This window comes from Dasypus novemcinctus, chromosome 2 (genome assembly GCF_030445035.2).
Source record: "Dasypus novemcinctus isolate mDasNov1 chromosome 2, mDasNov1.1.hap2, whole genome shotgun sequence".
In the NCBI taxonomy this organism is placed as follows: Eukaryota; Metazoa; Chordata; class Mammalia; order Cingulata; family Dasypodidae; genus Dasypus; species Dasypus novemcinctus.
Genome location: NC_080674.1, coordinates 173,580,281 through 173,594,903, shown reverse-complemented (window position 1 = coordinate 173,594,903; position 14,623 = coordinate 173,580,281).

Below are 14,623 nucleotides of genomic sequence, written 5' to 3'. Positions count from 1 at the left end.
AATAATAAAGAGTCTCTTTGGTCCATAGTTACATTCTCCCCTTATGTTTGATCATCCAACAATCTAGAGGATTTGGGTTCAGATTGAGAGGGGGCTAGATCTTATGGGGCAGATGGAAGGAACTATTTTGCTTGCAGTTGTAGATACCGTTTGCTTTTTGGAAAGATGATTGTCCATCATCATCATTTTATAGTTATCCTGGGGAGTCTGATGAATTGGAGAGTAGGTGTTGACTATAACTCTGCTGAGAATCAGGGCTCAACTGGCCTATGAACAGACAGAAGATTTAAGTCTTTGGGACATATATTTAATGGGTATAGTGCTAATTATAGATTCAAATAAAAGGGGTGGAAGAATCATGCATAGGAGTCTAACTCTGTTACATTGGGGAAATAGATTATCATATAGTCCAAGGTAAGGCCCACCAATGAAATACTGCTTTCATGGGGCTGTGTACCTTGCCTATACTGTCCAGATGACTCTAGAACCCTGGAGAGCACCCCTGTTTGGGCTTTGTTTAGTGAGATCTGCCTGAGATGTGCAAAACTGTAATCCCAGAAATGACCTTCTGACTCTCTTCAAAAGCTCTTAGCCATAAAAACTCATGTGTGTGTAATGTTTCCTCCTTTAGGTCAAGGTCTTTTTCCAAATGCTTCACTGGTTGGCATTTGGTATTAATTTCTTGGTGCCAGGGAGGCTTATCCCTGGGAGTCATGTCTTGTGCTGGGGGGAAGGTAGTGAGTTTATTTGCAGAGTTTGGCTTAGAGAGTGGCCACATTTGAGTAACAAGGAGGTTTTCAGGAGGTTTCTTTAGGTTAACAGTTGTCATTAGGCTGTTTCAATTTTACAAGAATAAGGTTCATAGGTACAAGCATTAATACTGAAGCTTTGGCATATTATTTTGTTTTCCTTTTATTAAGCCCTGTGTATGTACTCTAGAGATACTTGCCATTGTATTTGAGAACATAGCAGGCTCACTAAAATGGGAGTTTAATAGTTTGTTGGTTATAGTGTGGGTTTCCACCCGCTGAGAAAGCACCCTATGACCACATGAACACATTCATATTCCATAGAGACATGCCCCAGATATACTCTTCCCCACATATCCATCCACCACTGAAACCCTGCACCAGTGACCAACCCTGCCATAAATACCAAAAGAGCATTCCCACAAATGCATTCTCAGTCACAGTCCTCATTCTCTCAAGAGTTTGCCTGTTTCTTCCTCCAGCCCTCCCTCCTGCTCCATGGATGGCCCTACCCATCTCCCCAACCCTGCTCATACTCACATTCTAGTACTGTCAACCCCACTCACACTGCTGCACTACTATTCACCTTACCATACATTCTGCTCATATTGAGCCTTGGCTCACCATTTTCTATCACTTTCTATCTCCTCGTAACCTATCTTCCAGACTCTGCCTCTGTAAGTCCATTCAATATCCTTAGTTTGTACCAGTGAGATCATACAATATTTGTCATTAGTGACTGGCTTACTTCAGTCAACATGAGGTCTTTGAGGTTCATCCATGTTGTTGCATGTGTCATTACTTTATTCTTTCTTACAGATGAATAATATTCTCTTGTATGTTTATATAACATTTTGTTTAATACATTCATCCATTGATGGACACCTGGGTTGCTTCCAACTTCAGGCAATTATGAATAATGCCACGATGAACAGTGGTGTGCATAATAATACATATTTTTTAAAATTAGAAATGCTCCTGAAAAGGGATTTCAGGTCTTTTGAGCTGTTAAAATTTTTATTTTCTCTACAAAAGATAATTTACAAATTTGTGCTAAGCCTGGAGCAGGAGATGTGATGGCAGGGATATGACATAGCTTCAGTAGGCTGTCCTGAGAATTACATAATGCTGCTCTCAGTGGTAATGAAGAAAACCTTTGGACCACTAATTAGAAAGAGTTTGATATTAATCAGTAAGGAAAGTCTGATGTAACACAAGGAAGGCCAGGGAGCTGCTGACTCTGAGAGAATGAACCCATGCAATAACTGGAATCATGCTCCTAGTGTATCTGAAGATGTTAATGACAGAACAACAAAGGCTAGAGTTACTGGTCTTGAGTGTCCTGGGGAAATCTTATCATGCACCAGGTCTTTGAGTGGAGACATTCAGAGTTAAGAAATGAAAAGTTTGGTAGATCAAAGCTCAAGGCTAAAGAGAGGGCATTTCTGAATTCTAGTGTACTAAATGTCCAAACAATGCTCATTGGCACTGTCACCTACTATCTCAAAGGATTTGCAAAATTATTTCATGCACGTGAGTCTCATTTATAAACTTTATACTTCTTGAAGGAGTAACTCCTTACTAATCTTTATTTTTAAGTGCTTATACTACTTTACATTTCTCTATGCTATTTAGTTACCCCTATTATTGATATCTCAGATTAGTGTGGTACATTTTTTACAGTTGATGAACCAGTATTGAAGCATTGCTACTAACCAAAGTCCATAGTTTACACTATGGTTTACATTTTGTTCTGTACAGTTCCATAGGCCTTGACAAATGTGTAATGCCATGTGTCTGTCTTTGTAGTATTATACAGAAGAATCTTGCTGCCCCAAATATCCTGTTCCACCCATTCATTCCCCCTGTCCCTTCTGAACCCTGGGCAACCATTAGCTTTATATCAATGTTATATCAAGTTCTTCCATCAACACAAATAACACTCAATGATAATTAATCTGCTTTGGTCTGTGGTCACCACCACGGCCACCCCAACAGTGGGACCCAGGGGTTCTGAGGGACCCAAGATGAAGTGTGCTCCAACAGCCCCATGCTGAGAGGTAGCCTGGATAGCACAGGGCAAATGGAAGGAATTATCCTGTTCACAGTTCTAAACACTCCCTGATTTTTGGGATAGGACCTGTCCATCATCATTTCGTTGGTTGTCCAGGCCAAGCCCAAAGAATTGGAGAGTAGAGGTTGTCTGCTACTCTGCTGGGATTTAGGGCTCAACTGCCTTTGAAACATGCAAAGATTTAAGTCTCTGTGAAATATACGTAACAGGTACATTAAAAATTATAGGTTCAAATAAAAGAGGTAGAAGAATCATTATTAGGGGAATTATAAATGAGTATAACTATGTTACATTGGGGAGATAGATTATCATATATTCCCAGACAGGGCCCACTGAAGGGGTGCTGATTTCATGATGCTGTGTGCCCTGCCTGTAGTGTCCAGATGTCTCAAGAGCCCTTGGGAGAACTCTTGTTTGAGGCTTTATTTACTGTGGCAGTGAAATCTGTCAGAGATAGGCGTAAGTGTAAACTCTGGAGTGATCTCCTGCCTCACTTGGAAATCTTGTAGCCTATAAAAACTCTTTTTTTTTTTAAATTTAAGATTTCTTGCTTGTGGTCAAGGCCTTTTTCCAAATGCATTGCTGTTTAGTGCTAAGGAATAATTCCTCAGTGCCAGGAAGTTTCATACCCAGGAGTCATGTCACAGGTCGGGGGAAGATCATGTATTTATTTGCAGAGTTTCACTTAGAGGGTGGCCAAATTTGAGTAAAAAGGAGGTTTTCAGGAGGTAACTCTTAGGCATTAATTATAATTAGACAAAGTCTCATTTTTACAGGAATAACTTTCATATGTATAAGCACTAAGATAGAGAATATAGACCTGGTTTCTTTTCTTAGGCATGGTTCATATATTCCAGAGATTTTTTTGTCATTTTATTTGAGAAAGTAGCAGGACTTAACTAGGATGGAAGTTTAATATTTTATTAGCTGCTCTGCATGCCTCTATCTTTGATAAAACATATCTATAACAATACGAACACATTCATAGCCCATGGAGTTTATTTTAGATGCATTTTCCCCATTTATCACCTGTATCAGTCAGCCAAAGGGGTGCTGATGCAAAGTTCCAGAAATCTGTTGGCTTTTATAAAAGGTATTTGTTTGGGGTGAAAAAAGCTTACAGTTAGAAGGCCCTAAAGAGTTCAACTCAAAGTTACTCCCTTACCAAAGTCTGTTGCTATGTATTGAAGCAAGGTAGTAGGCCACCTCTGCCTGGTCTTTCTTTCCTTCTTCCTCTTAATTACCAAGTTCTTTCCTCTTCTGTATCTTCTTCTGTGTGTCTTCTTGAGTGAGTGTCTGTTTCTATAGCCCACCAAGGGGATGGGACTCAACCTTTGGTCAAATCAAAGCCCTAATCTTTTTTTTTTCCCTCTCTTTACTTTTTAAAAAATGTTACATTAAAAAAATATAAGAGGTCCCCATATCACCCCCACCCCCTCACCCCATTCCTCCCACATCAACAACCTCTTTCATCATTGTGGAACATTCATTACATTTGGTGAATATATTTTGGAGCACTGCTGTACCACATGGGTAATGGTTTACATTGTAGTCTACACTCTTCCCCAGTCCACCCAGTGGGCCATGGCAGAACATAAAATGTCTTGCATCTGTCCCTGCAGTACCACCCAGGACAACTCCAAGTCCTGAAAATGCTCCCACATCATATCTCTTCTTCCCTCTCTCTACCCTCAGTAGCTACCGTGGCCACTTTCTCCACATCATTAAAGTCCTAATCTTGACTTAATCAAGTAAATGTAAAACCTTTGAATTTAATACAATCAAAGGGTATCATGCCCAGAGGAATAGATCAATTTGTAAACAAAATCACTATCTTTTTTGGGATCCATAAATAATATCAAACTGCCACATCACTCCACTAGAAACACCCTGTAATAATGATATACCTTTGCTATGGATCCTGAAAGGACATTCTTATATTTCTGTTCTTTTTTTTTTAAGATTATTTTTTATTTATTTATCTCGCCTCCCTCACCATTGTCTGCTCTCTTGTGTCAATTTGCTGTGTGTTCTTCTGTGTCCACTTGTATTCTTGTCAGTGGCACTGGGAATCTGTGTCTCTTTTTGTTGCATCATCTTGCTACGTCAGGTCTCTCTGTGTGTGGCACCACTCCTGGGCAGGCTGTGTTCTTTTTCACACGGGGTGGCTTTCCTTATGGGGTGCACTCTTCACTCATGGGGCTCCCCTACGCAGGGGACACCCCTGTGTGGCATGGCAATCCTTGTGTGCATCAGCACTGCGCATGGGCCAGCTCACCACATGGGTGAGTGAGGAGAGGAAGCAGGCCGAGGTATGGTTAACCTCTGTGGCCAGCCCGGGGCAGCTGTAAGGTGCCACAGCTGCCCGGGAGGGGTGGCGGGAATGGGTGACTACGCCCTCCGCCTGTACAGGTGACTCTGCCCTCACATTACCCCCGGCTACGCCCCCTCACCGGCCCACCTCTGCCCCGTCTCCACCCACTAGTCTGCAGCACTGCATCTCCTGGCCATATAAGGGTATTCTGCCCGTGCTCACCAATCCGCTCTCACCCCATGCTAGCCCCACCCCCGTTCCCTTGGGCTTATATTGTCAAGCACTTCCTCATTAAATCAGACCTGCGCCATCAGCCTCGTCTCTGTGTGGGTTCTTCCCCTCGTCGTTACTTGCCTGCGGCCCCTCTGCGGACTCCTCACCCAGCGAGCCGCAACCTCAGGTGAGGGGCCCAGGGTTTGAACCTGGGCCTCCCATGTGGTAGGTGGATGCTCTATCAGTTGAGCCAAATCTGCTTCCCTATATTTCTATTCTTAACTACAATACTTAGCCACCCCAGAATTCACTGAGTTTTACACTTGCATGTTTTCTAGTTTTCTTCTAGCCTTCTAGTTTTCTGTCTAGCCTCATGGACAGGCCAAAACTTCCCCTCTCAATAGCACTCAAATGCACACTTCAGTGCTATTAATTATACTTACATCTCTGTGCCACCAATACCTCTATCTATTCCCAATTATGATCAACCAAATTATAAATTCTACACAGATTAAGCACAAACATAAGGTCCTTGAGGTTCATTCATGTTGTTGCATGTGTCAAACTTCATTTTTTCTTAGAGTTGAATAATATTCCATTGTATGTATATATCACATTTTATTTATCCATTCATTTATTGATGTGGACACCTAGGTTTCTTCCATCATTTGACAATTGTGAATAATGCCACTATGAACAGTGATGTGCATATATCTGTTTGTGTCCCTGCTTTCAATTCTACTGGATATATACCTAGTTGTGGGATTGCCAGATCAAATGGCAATTCTATACTTAGCTTCCTGAGTAATTGTCAACTGCCCTCCACAGTGATTGCACCACATCTACATTCCCACCAGGATGAATGAGTGTTCCTATTTTTCCACACCCTCTCTAGCACTTGGAGTTTTCTATTTTTTAAATAAGAGCCAATCTAGTAGGTGTGAAATATCTTATTGTAGTTTTGATTTGCAATTCCCTAATTGCTATTGATGTTGAGTATCCTTTCATGTGCCTTTTTTAGTCATGCATATTTCCTCTTTGGAAAACTGTCTGTTCAAGTCTCTTGCCCATTTTAAAATAGGATATTTGTCTTTTATTATTAAGTTGTAGGATTTCTTTATATATGCTTGATATTAGACCCTTACTGGATATGTGGTTTCCAAATATTTTCCCCTGTTGAGAAGGTTGCCTTTTCATTTTCTATTTATTTATTTATTTATTTATTTATTTATTTATTTATTTATCTATCTATCTATCTATCTATCTATCTCCCTGCCCTGCCCCCCAGTTGTCTGCTCTCTGTGTCCATTCACTGTGTGTTCTTCTGTGTCTGCTTGTCTTCTTGTCAGCGACACCTGGAATCTGTGTCTCATTTTGTTGCGTCATCTTGCTGCATCAGCGATCCATGTGTGCGGTGCCACTCCTGGGCAGGCTGCACTTTTTTTTCCCCACGCTGGGTGCCTCTCCTTACAGGGCACACTCCTTGCACGTGGGGCTCCCCTACACTGGGGACACCCCTGTGTGACATGGAACTCCTTGCGTGCATCAGCACTGCGCATGGGCCAGCTCATCATGTGGGTCAGGAGGCCCTGGGTTTGAATTTTGGACCTCCCATGTGGTAGGCAGATGTCCTATCCATTGGGCCAAATCCGCTTCCCCCTTTTCATTTTCTTTACAAACTCCTATGAGGCACAAAGTTTTTATTTTGAGGAGGTCCCATTTATCTATTTTTTCTCTCATTGTTCACGCTCTGCATGTAAAGCTCCTGAAACCATCGTCTACTACAAGGTGCTGTAAATGCTTCCTGTTTCAATTTGCCAAAAGACTGCCAATGCAAGGTACAAGAAATCTTTTATAGTGGGGATTTATTTGGGATAAAAGCTTACAGTTCCAGTTGGCCATGAAATGTCCAAATGGAGGCATCAGCAGAGATGCCTTCTTACTAAAGTCAGCTACTGTTTATCCTGTTATGTTGTTACATGTTGAAGCAAGATAACCACCCGTCTCTACCCAGGTTTCAACCTTCTTCACTGGGCTCACCCTTTTCTTTTCAGCTGCTCCATGGGTCCAGCCTTGTGGGGCTTCATGTTTAAGTGATCCTCTAATCCTCTCTCTCCTGGCATAGGGCTTGTCTCTTGGGGCTTCTGTCCTCGCAACTGAGCTGTGGGCAAAACTAGAGTCTTTTCTCTCATTTATATCAGACTGAGCTTATGGTGGGAACCCAATCTGAGTTGTGCCTTACTGCCAGAGTACAATCAAAAGACCTAAAACAATCTTATTAAGTAATCTAATCAAAGGTTCCTCTAAAGCATTTAATGCGATCAAAGGATATTACCCTTAGAGGACTAGATTAGTTTACAAACATATTTCTCTTTTTGGGATTCATAAAATAATCTCTAACTGCCACACTTACCTACATTATCTTCTAGGAGGTTTATGGTCCTGGCTCTTATATTTAGGCCTTTGATCCATCTTGAGTTAATTTTTGTAAGGGGTGTGAGATAGGGTGCTCTTTCATTCTTTTGGATATGGCTATCCAGTTCTCCCAGCACCGTTTGTTAAAGACTATTCTGTCCCAGTTGAGTAGAGGTGGCAGCCTTGATGAGTATCAGTTTTCCAAAGATGTGTGGGTCAATTTCCAAACTGTCAATTTGTTCCATTGGTGAATATGCCTATCCTTGTGCTAATTCCATGCAGTTTTAACCATTGTAGCTTTGTAGGCAAGTAGTGTGAGTTCTCCAACTTTGTTTTACTTTTTCAAGATGTTTTTTGGCTATTGGGGCCCCTTACCCTTCAAACAAACAATAATTGACTTTTCCAATTCTGTAAAAAATGTTGTTGGAATTTTTTTGAGGGGGGCGGGAATTGAATTGAATCTGTAGATCAATTTAGGTAGAATTGACATCTTAATGATGTTTAGCCTTCCTACCCATGAACATGGACTATCCTTCCATTTATTTAGGTCTTCTCTGACTTCTTTATCAATGTTGTGTAACCTTCTGTGTACAAGTCTTTTACATCTTTAGTTAAGTTTATTCATAGATATTTGATTCTTTTACTTGTTGTTGTAAATGGGATTAGTTTCTTGATTTCCTCCTCAGATTGCACAGTATTAGTGTAAAGAAACCCTACTGATTTTTCTGGGTTGGTCTTTTATACCTCCACTTTACTGAACTTGTTTATCAGCTCTAGTAGTTTTTTCAGGGCTTTCTATATATAGGTTCATGTCATCTGCAAATAGTGGAAGTTTTACTTCTTCCTTTCCAATTTGGATGCCTTTTATTTCTTTTTCTTGCCTAACCGTTCTGGCTAGAATTTCTAGCACAATGTTGAACAACAGTGTTGGTAGTGGGCATTCTTGTCTTGTTCCAGAACTTAGGGGAAAATACTTTAGCCTTTTACCATTAACTATGATATTTGCTGTGGGTTTTTATATATGCCCTTTATCATGTTAAGGAAGTGACCTTCTATTCCTATCTTTTAAAGTGTTTTTATCAAGAAAGAATACTGGATTTTGTCAAATGCCTTTTCTGTATCAATAGAGTTGATCATGTAATTTTCTTCTTTGATCTGTTAATGTAGTGCATTGTATTAATTGTTTTTCTTAAGTTGAGCCACCCTAGCATACCTGGGATAAAACCTACTCAATCATCGTGTGGAATTCATTTGATGCATTGTTGGATTTGATTTGCAAGTATTTTGTTGAGGAATTTTGCATCTAAATTCACTAGAGAGATTGGTCTGTAATTTCCTATTTTTGTAGCATCTTTATGTGGCTTTGGTAATAGGATGATATTGCATCATAGAATGAATTAGGTAATGTTTCCTCTGCCTTGATTTTTTGGAAGAGACTGAGCAGTACTGGTATTAGTTCTTTGCAGAATTATTGGTAGAATTCACCTGTGAAGCCATCTGGTCCAGGGCTTTTCTTGATTGGGAGATTTTTGATGACAGTCAATATCATTACTTGTGATTGGTCTGTTCAGGTCTTCTGTGTCTGCTTTTGTAAGAGAAGGTTGTTCATGTGTTTCTAGAAATTCGTCTATCTCATCTAGGTTGTCCACCTTATTGGCATATAATTTTTCACAGTATCCTCTTATGATACTCTCTATTTCTATGAGGTCAGTGGTAATGCCCCCTTTTCCCATTTCTGATTTTATTTATTTGCATTTTCTCTCTTTTTCCTTGTTAGTCTAGCTAAGGGTTTGTCAAATTTTATTAAACTTCTAAATAACAAACTTTGGTTTAGTTCATTCTATTTTTTAATTCTCAATTTCATTTAATTCTGCTCTAATTTTTGTTGTTTCTTTCCTTCTTCTTGTTTTGGGATTAGTTTACTGTTCTTTTTCAGTTCCTCCATATATGCAGTTAGGTCTTTGATTTTAGCTCTTTATTCTTTCTTATTGTAGGCATTTAGGGCTATAAAATTCCCCCTCAGCATTGCCTTCACTGCATCTCATAACTTTTGATATGTGGTCTCATTTTCATTTGCTCTGAGATATTTACTGATTTCTCTTGCAATTTCCTGCTTGACCCATTGATTGTTTAAGTGTCTGTGGTTTAACTGCATCTATTTGTGAAATTTCCATTTCTCCACCCATTATTGATATCCAGCTTCATTCAGTTGTCTCAAAGGTAAAACACTGTATAATTTCAATCTTTCTGAAGTTGTTGAGACCTAACCTGTGGTCTATCCTGGAAAATGATCCTTGAGCACTTGAGAAGAATGTATATCCTGTTCTTTTGGGGTGCAATGTTCTGTATATGCCCATTAGGTCTAGTTCTTCTAACACATGATTCAATATCTCTCTTCTTTACTAATCTGTCTATTGCTGAAAGTGTTCTGTTGGTCTCCCACTACGATAGTAATCTGTTTCTCCCCTTAGTTTTGCCAGTGTTTACTTCATGCATTTTAGCACACCCTGGTTAGATGCATAAATATTTGTGATTTTTCTTTCTTTTTTTTGTAGATTGTTCCTTTTAATATATAGTGTCCTTCTTTGTCTCTTACAACAGTTTTGCACTTAAAGTCTACTTTGTCTGATATTAGTATAGCTACTCCAGCCCTTTTTTGGTTACTGTTTGCATTGAAAATTGTTTTCCAGCCTTTCACTTACAATTTATATATGTCCTTGGGTCTAAGATGAGTCACTACTGTACAGAATATAGATGGGTTATATTTTTTATTCATTCTGCCAATCTGTGCCTCTTAGCTGGGGACTTTAATTCATTAACTTTCAGTGTTATTATTGTAAAGGCAGCACTTCAATCATTTTTTCTTTAGGCTTATATATGTCATTTTTTATTTTCATTTCTCTTTTTACCCTTTTAGCTACCTTTAATATAGTCTTCCTTTCTACACTCTCTTCATAAACATCTCTCTCTGTCTTTTCTTTTCAACCTTGAGAACTCCCTTTACTATTTCTTGAAGGGCAGGACTCTCGTTGACAAAAATCTCTCAAATTTCTCAATATACCTGCGAATATTTTGATCTATCCCTCATTTTTTGAAGGATAGTTTTGCTGGATATAAAATTCTTGGCTAGCAGTTTTCTTCTTTCAGTACCTTAAATATGTCATACCACTGCCTTCTTGCCTGTATGGTTTTGGATGAGAAATCAACACTTAATCTTATTGAGCTACCTGTATATGTGATGGATCTCTTTTCTCTTTCTGCTTTCAGGAATCTGCCTCTATCTTTGGTATTCAACAATCTAATTAGTATGTTTCAGAGTAGGCCTGCTAGAATTTATTCTGTTTGGTGTATGCTGTGCTTCCTGAACACATACATCCATATCCTTCAAAAGAGTTGGGAAGTCTTCAGTCATTACTTCCTCAAATCTGCTTTCTGCTCCCTTTCCCTTTTCTTTTCACACCTATAATGCATATGTTTGTGTTTTTACTATCATTCAATTCCCTTGTTTCTGCTGATTTTTTTCCCCATTTTTTAATCTATCCACCTATATGTGCAACTTCAGATATTTTGTCTCCAACTTTGCTAATTCATTCCTCTGTCTGTTCAAATCTGCTGTTCTGTGATTCTAGTGTATTTTTATTACTACTGTGTTTTTCGTTACCCAAAACCTGTTTTTTAAATGTATGTTCACAATTTCTTTTGTATATTCACCCAGTGTCTTCTTAATTTCCTTTGTCTCTTCCCTTATCTCATTGAATTGATTTAGGATATTTTTTTGAACATCTTTGATTAGTTTTTTCCATGTACTGGGTCCCCTCTTGCTTTTTAGTTTGTTCATTTGACTGGTTCATATCTTCCTGTTTCTTAGTATGGCCTATAATTTTTTGCTGGTCAATTTCTCTCTCTTGGTTAAGGTTTTATTTTTGCTTGGCTTTGTGTTAAGGATCTTCTTTGACCTTTGGTTTCTTTTGTTCTAAATCTTTAGAATTGCCTGTTTTAATTACTTGCAATTGTGCCAGGAGAATAATCTTTCCTTTGCTTCCAAATGTTCCTGTTCTTGTTCTTTGCTGAAATGAAATGTTGCCAGGCACAATGTTTGTATGTGTGTGTGTGTGGTAGCAGTTTGATATTATATATGAATTCCAAAAAAGATATTATGTTTTGTAAACTATTCTGTTCCTCTGGACATGATGCCCTCTGGTTGTGTTAAATTCAAAGGTTTTATATTTACTTGATTAAATCAAGATAAGGGCTTTGATTTGACCATGTCAGTAGGGCATGGATCAGGGTTGAGTCACCGTCCTCTTGGTGGGTTATAGAAACAGACACTCACTCAAGAAGACAAATAGAAAATGATACAGAAGAGGAAAGAACTTGATCATTTCGGTTCTGCCATGTGACAGAAGAAGGCTCAAACAGCTAAAACCCTGGGAAAAGAGACAAACTCTATGCCAGCCTACAGTTGAGATTGAAAGAAGCTGGGCCCCTGGAGCCTTAAAAGGAAGAAGGCAGGAGAGTGCAGGCAGAGGTTGCCTGCCATCTTGCTTCAACATGTGGCAACAGACTTTGATGAGGAGTTAGCCTTGAGTTGGACTCTTTAGAGCTTTATAAGTGTTTTATTTTACCCCAAATAAGTACCCTTTATAAAAACCAACTAATTTCTGGTACTTTACATCAGCACCTCTTTGGCTGACTAATACAGAATTTAGTATCAGGAGAATGGGGTCATGCTTTTGCAATTACCAAAAATGTTGGAACCATTTTATAAATGGTTAAAGGGTATTTTTTTTGGAGGAATTGTGAGATGCTTGTTGGAAAAAGCCAGACTGCTTTGAAGAGACCATTGGCAGGAAAATGGAGCCTAAAGATATTTCTGATAAGGTCTTAGAAGGAAGTGATAAAACTATTATTGGAAACTGGAGGAAAGGTGATCTGTGTTTTAAAGTTGCAGAAAGTTTAGCAAGATTGACTTTTAATGTTATATGAAGGCAGAATTTGAAAATGGTGAGTTTCAACATTTAACTGAATAGCTTTCCAAAGTAAACTCAGAAAATGCAACTTGACTTCTCCTTGAAGTTTATAGCAAAATGCTAGATGAAAGAGATACACTGAGAACTGAATTGTTGGGCACAAAGAAATCAGAAAGTGATTTTGGAAATTCTAAGCCTCTGGAAGTTAAGCCCCCATATGGTAGTGCCCCATTAGAGGAATTAACTAAACTTGGAACATGTAAGCCAGGACTGAAAATGCAATTATCCAGGAAAGATTTGTGGAAAATCTTATTGCTGAGTGGTTTGGACCCCTGCTTCCTACATGCTAAACCAACAAGCTTTTTGAGAGAGCTTTATGAACAAAACCACTATCAGTGTGGACTGAAAGGGACATGGAGGGGAGAGATGGGAGGGAAAACGGCTTTAAGAGGAAAACCATGGAAGCTGAGGTCTGGAATTAAGACATCACTTTGGGCCAAAAGAGGGACCCCACTGATGTGTACAGAAAGGGTGAGTTTGCCCCAGCATTTGAAGAGGGTGGCTGTTCCAGCCTACTGTTCAGGGGGAGTTTTGCTGCCCTTGGCTACAGAGAGGGTGGAGCATATTCCTTAAGGATTGGGGAGAGTGAAAGTGACACTCCAGTGCTCTGAGAGGGGTGGACCTGTTCCCATAGGTCCAGGAGAGTGAGGTCGACACTCCATTTCTCTGAGAAGTATGGGTCTGTCCCTCACAGACTAGGGAAGGCCAGGTTGCCAACTCATTCTTCTGAGAGGGTTGGACCTGTACACCAGAGATTAGAGAGAATATTGAGGGGGTTGAGACTGTACCCCAGAGATTGGGGAAAGAGTGGTCATTACCCCTTTGTTCTTGGAGGTTAAGGTCAAGTATCAGCCAGATTCTTGATGAGGATGGAACTAAGGAAATGGACATTGTGCAGGCCTGTGGAAAGTGTGGTCCCCACGGAGGACCCAAGGATGAAAAGATACTGTCATGTTAAGAATGGCTCTCAGACATTGAAATTTAATGTAGTTTGCCCTGCAGGATTTGTTGGGGCCCACTGACTCATGTTTCCTGCCCAATTTTCCTTATGGTAATGCAATTTTTTATCCTGTGTCTGTCCCTTTGTATTTTGGAAGCAGATAAATTGTTTTGTAAGTTTTACAGGTCTACAGTCAGAGGGGACTTTGCCCCAAGACAAACTGTATTTCTGTAAACTGATTGCAATGTAATTTTGTACTTAGCACTGCTACTGAAATAGTTTTTTTTTTGAATATTGTAATGTCTTTTTTTGGAATTCAGAGGGCAGAGTATACTAGTTCGGTATTATTTATGAATTCCAAAAAAGATACTGACTATACAAACGGGTTTATTCCTTTGGATATGATACCCTTCTATTGTATTAAATGAAAAGTTTTTATGTTTACTCGATTAAACCAAGATTACAGGGGGATCATAAATATTATTGATTAAAAGAATGAATGCATGAGGGCTAGAAATGGGGTTTATGCTTTTCCTGTCTCTTCTCTCACATTCTCATCCTAACTTAATCCCCCTCTTTCAGCACCTAATTGTGTTAGGACTCTGACATCAATAAAGTAAGTGACTTAGCGAGGACTTGAAAGTGCCCTCCCTTTTCTTCAAAGATTTATTTTATTTATTTCTCTCCTCTCCGCTCCCCCCCTCCCCCATTGTCTGCTCTCTGTGTCCATTCGCTGTGTGTTCTTCTGTGTCTACTTGCATTCTTGTCAAGTGGCACTGGGAATCTCTCTTTTTGTTGCATCACTTTGCTGTGTCAGCTCTCTGTGTGGGTGGCGCCACTCCTGGCTGGGCTGCACTTTTTTTCATGTGGGGCAGCTCTCCTTGCAGG